The 5004-nt window shown below is 43.5% G+C and overlaps 1 pseudogene; it reads right to left on the minus strand.

Moving 5' to 3' along the window:
- Positions 1 to 828: 828 nt before the first annotated feature.
- On the minus strand, positions 829 to 1302 carry LOC110287279 (small ubiquitin-related modifier 3 pseudogene; annotated as a pseudogene).
- Positions 1303 to 5004: the final 3702 nt, after the last annotated feature.

Below are 5004 nucleotides of genomic sequence, written 5' to 3' on the forward strand. Positions count from 1 at the left end.
TGGATCCTCACAGAAGGATGGCATGCAGGAACTATGGACATTGAACTGACCCCACAATGCAGAACCAAAGTCACCCACTGATGCGTTACTTTTATACACACTTGGAAAGCTGCACAGCACAGTCCGAGAGAATGGGGTCACCTTTCCCGGGCTTGCTTTTACAACCACACTTGAAAGCAGGTCTCTTACACAACATGGCTAAAAATGTGATACTTAACCAATTACCTTCTTATACAGAAACCATAATTATGTATCGAAAGCAAGTACTAGAAGAAATCTGAGGCCACATTCAATTTCCAAATGAGACAGGACAATTACTTTCTTCTACGTTATAAAAAGGGGAGAGAGTAGGTTTCACTGTACCACCCTTACCCATGTACCCATTACCAGTACCGAGTAGGAAGTGGGCATGTGCAGGAGCACCTGGCCACAGGAGGAAGACCCCTCACGGTCTTAAGAAGCACTGGTCTTTCCCTTTAACTTATCATATGTTTGACAAAGCTCAAATTTACAGTATCTCACATTTTTTAATATTCTATGCCTACAACAAACAGGTGGAATTCTGCCTCTATGCCCCTCCCCACATCCCACAGGCATGCCCATTGGGTAATATGATCACAAGCTCTCTTTACTTGATCAGGACAAGTCACACCGGAGGAAACCACAGTTCTAGGGATTGGACTCAGGCCATAGGGTGAGAGTCTACATCCAGAACTAAGTTTGGGGAAAAAAAATGTTAGGGATGGGAGGGAACCGAAATGAAAACAAAAACAAACCCCAAAACCTCATGCCTCATTTCCCCCGAACCAAACCCTCCTAGCGGCCACATTATGTAATGCTCTCGCCCCACAGTGTGGTCTGTGTGTAGTTCACTCCAAGCTCGTCAGAAAAGGAGAATCGCTCAGTTGACTCTGGCTTCTGCTGACTCTTGTGTGATTGGTGTGGTTGCATAGTCACCGCTGAATAGCACAGATCAGGACAACCGTTGGGTGTGGGGACGCTCCCTCAGGAGGCTGTTCCCCCTGTCTGCTGCTGGGATACTTCAATGATGTCCCCATCCTCCATCTCCAGCTGGGCTGGAGTGTCTGTTTCATTGATTGGTTGTCCATCAAACTGGAATCGAATCTGCCTCATTGACAAGCCCTGCCTCTCACAGTAGGCCTTCATGAGCTCGCTCAGTGGGGTGTGCCTCTTGATCTTGAACTGTACCACTGAGCCATCCTGCCCCGCCAATTTCAGGTTGATGTGGTCACTCTCTGTCTTCACACCCTCTGGACTTACCTTGTGCTTCTCTTCCGACATGGTTACACAGTGACAGCGGTGGCAAGAGCAGCAGGAACCAGTGGCAATGGAGTGGGCGAGTCACGCTCTCTGCCCCGCGGCTCTCCCTCCACAACTGTCATAATTGTTCTTTATTATTGATAATTTTATTGATAATTACATGTGTGTATACAATGAAATATAGTTATACCCCTCAACTCTTTCAATATACCTATAACAAATCTCCTTCTCAACTTGATCTCCTCTCTCTCTCTCTCTCTCTCTCTCTCTCACTCTCTCTCTCTCTTCCTCCCTCCCTCCCTCTCCCCCTCCCTCTCGTTCTCCCCATCTCTCTCTTTTGTGTTTGAAAACCCATTAAGTCCATTATGTGCTTCCTATACAGGCATGGGTGGGGCATCCACTGAATCATGGGAAGCATACCACTGGCAACATTCTTGTTTTTAATTAGATCTTTTCTTTTATTACATTTCAAATGTTCCCCTTTCCTAGTTTCCCCTCAGAAAATCCCCTACTCCCCAACCCACCCACTCTCATTCCTGGTCCTGGAATTCCCGTATACTGGGGCATAGAACCTTCACAGGACCAAGGGCCTCTCTTCCCATTGATGACCTACAAGGCCATCCTCTGCTACATATGTAGCTGGAGCCACAAGTTCCACCATGTGTTCTCTTTGATTGGTGATATAGTTCCAAGGAGCTCTGGGGGTACTGGTTAGTTCATACTGATGTTCCTCCTATGGGGCTTCAGTCCCCTTCAGCTCCCTGGCTCTCTGGCTCCTTCATTGGGGACCTTGTATTCTGTCCAATGGATGACTGTGAGCATCCACGTTTATATTTGCCAGGCACTGGCAGAGCCTCACAGGAAACAGCTATATCAGGCTCCTGTCAGCAGTCTCTTGTTGGCAACTGCCTAGTATCTGAGTTTGGTGGTTGTTTCTGGGATGGATCCCCAAGTAGGGCAGTCTCTGGATGGTCATTTCTTCAGACTCTGCTCTGAACTTGGTCCCTGTAACTTCTTCCTTGGGTATTTTGTTCCCCAACTAAGAAGGAACGAAGTATCCACACTTTGGTCTTCCTTCTTGAATTTTGTGTGCTTTGCAAATTGTATCTTGGGTATTCTAAGTTTCTAGGCAAATATCCACTTATCAGTGTGTTCTTTTGTGATTGGGTTACCTCACTCAGGATGCTATCCTCCAGATCCATCCATTTGCCTAAGAATTTCAAAAACTCATTGTTTTTTAATATCTGAGTAGTACACCATTGTGTAAATGTACCACATTTTCTGTATCCATTCCTCTGTTGAGGGACATCTGGGTTCTTTCCAGCTTCTGGCTATTATAAATAAGGCTGCTATGAACATAGTAAAGCATGTGTCCTTATTACTAGTTGGAACATCTTCTGGGTGTATGCCTAGGAGAGGTATTGCTGGATCTTCCAGTAGTACTATGTCCAATTTTCTGAGGAACCCGAGATATAAGATATGATTTACAAAACACATGAAACTAAAGAAGAACGAAGACCAAAGTGTGGACACTTTGCCCCTTCTTAGAATTGGGAACAAAACACCCATGGAAGGAGTTACAGAGACAAAATTTGGAGCTGTGACAAAAGGATGGACTATCTAGTGATTGCAATATCCAGGGATCCATCCCATAATCAGCTTCTAAACACTGTCACCATTGCATACACTAGCAAGATTTTGCTGAAAGGACCCAGATATAGCTGTCTCTTGTGAGACTATGCCGGGGCCTAGCAAACACAGAAGTGGATGCTCACAGTCAGCTATTGGATGGATCACAGGGCCCCCAATGGAGGAGCTAGAGAAAGTACCCAAGGAGCTAAAGGGAACTGCAACCCTATAGGTGGAACAACAATATGAACTAACCAGTACCCTGGAGCTCTTGTCTCTAGCTGCATATGTATCAAAAGATGGCCTAGTCGGCCATCACTGGAAAGAGAGGCCCATTGGACATGCAAACTTTATATGCCCCAGTACAGGGGAACGCCAGGGCCAAAAAGGGGGAGTGGGTGGGTAGGGGAGTGGAGGGGTGGGTATGGGGGACTTTTGGGATAGCATTGGAAATGTAAATGAGGAAAATACCTAATAAAAAATTAAAAAAATAAAAAATAAATAAATAAAAGAATGCATTTATGAAATTTCTAGGCAAATGGATGAACCTGGAGGGCATCATCCTGAGTGAGGTAACCGAATTACAAAAGAACTCAAATGATATGTACTCACTGATAAGTGGATATTAGCCCAGAAACTTAGAATACCCAAAATATAAGATACAATTTGTGAAACACATGAAACTCAAGAAGAATGAAGACCAAAGTGTGGACACTTTGCCCCTTCTTAGAATTGGGAACAAAACACCCATGGAAGGAGTTACAGAGACAAAATTTATAGCTGAGACAAAAGAATGGACCATCTAGAGACTGCCATATCCGGGGATCCATCCCATAATCAGCCTCCAAACGCTGACACCATTGCATACACTAGCAGGATTTTGCTGAATGGACCCTGATATAGCTGTCCCTTGTTAAACTATGCTGTGGCCTAGCAAACACAGACGTAAATGCTCACAGTCAGCTATTGAATGAATCACAGGGCCCCCAATGGAGGAGCTAGAGAAAGTACCCAAGGAGCTAAAGGGATCTGCAACCCTATATATAGGTGGTACAACAATATAAACTAACCAGTACCCTCCCCCCAGCTCGTGTCTCTAGCTGCATATGTATTAGAAGATGGCCTAGTCGGCCATCAGTGGAAAGAGAGGCCCATTGGTCATGCAAACTTTATTTGCCTCAGTACAGGGGAATGCCAGGGCCAAGAAGTGGGAGTGGGTGGGTAGGGAAGTTGGGGGAGGGTATGGGGGACTTTTGGGATAGCATTGGAAATGTAAATGAGGAAAATACCTAATAAAAAAAAAGAAATATCTGACCTGATTTCTGTTGCTATGGACTGGCTTTGTCTTGGGAACCTATATATAAAATCATACAAAATAATAATAAAATAAAGTTCCAAGATTCAAATAAGAATGAACATAAATTATCAAGTCCACTGGGATTCAGGTAAGGCATTCCTAGAAAGAATGCTTATAGCTATTAGTACTTACAACACCAGAGAAAGCTGATGGTGGAAACAAATGCCTTTAATCCTAGCATTCAGGAGGCAAAGGAAGGCAGATGTCTGGGAGTTTGAGGCCAGCCAGTCTACAGAATGAATTCTAGGACAGCAAGGACTATACAGAGAAACACTGTCTCAGGAAAAAAAAAACCCAACAACAAAACAACCAAACAAAAAACTAGAGAATTTTCCTAAATGACCTAGTTGTATACCTCAAGTTCTTAGATAATCTAAACCCCAAAGCAGCAGGCAGCAGGGAATATTAAAAACAAAGGCAGAAATTAACAAAATGAGGTGGGAAAACCCAACACTGAATTAATCAAACAAGAGTTGTTTCTCTGAAAAACTTACAAGATTGACAAATCCCTGCAAAAACTAACTTGGGAGAGGGTTCAATGTAACAACATGGGAGATGAAAAAACTAGATGTTAGAGGGATTCCAATGAAACCATCAGTCTTGTTAATGAACATTAAAAAATTGCTTTAAAACTGGAACAATGTGCAGGAAATATATTGCTAGATATATTGATATACCAAAATAAAGATATAAGAAATTTAAGCAGATCTGTTACAATCACTGAGCAATAAGTAATA

The sequence above is a fragment of the Mus caroli genome, unplaced genomic scaffold (genome assembly GCF_978045245.1).
Source record: "Mus caroli unplaced genomic scaffold, Mus_caroli_1 scaffold_5, whole genome shotgun sequence".
Lineage (NCBI taxonomy): Eukaryota > Metazoa > Chordata > Mammalia > Rodentia > Muridae > Mus > Mus caroli.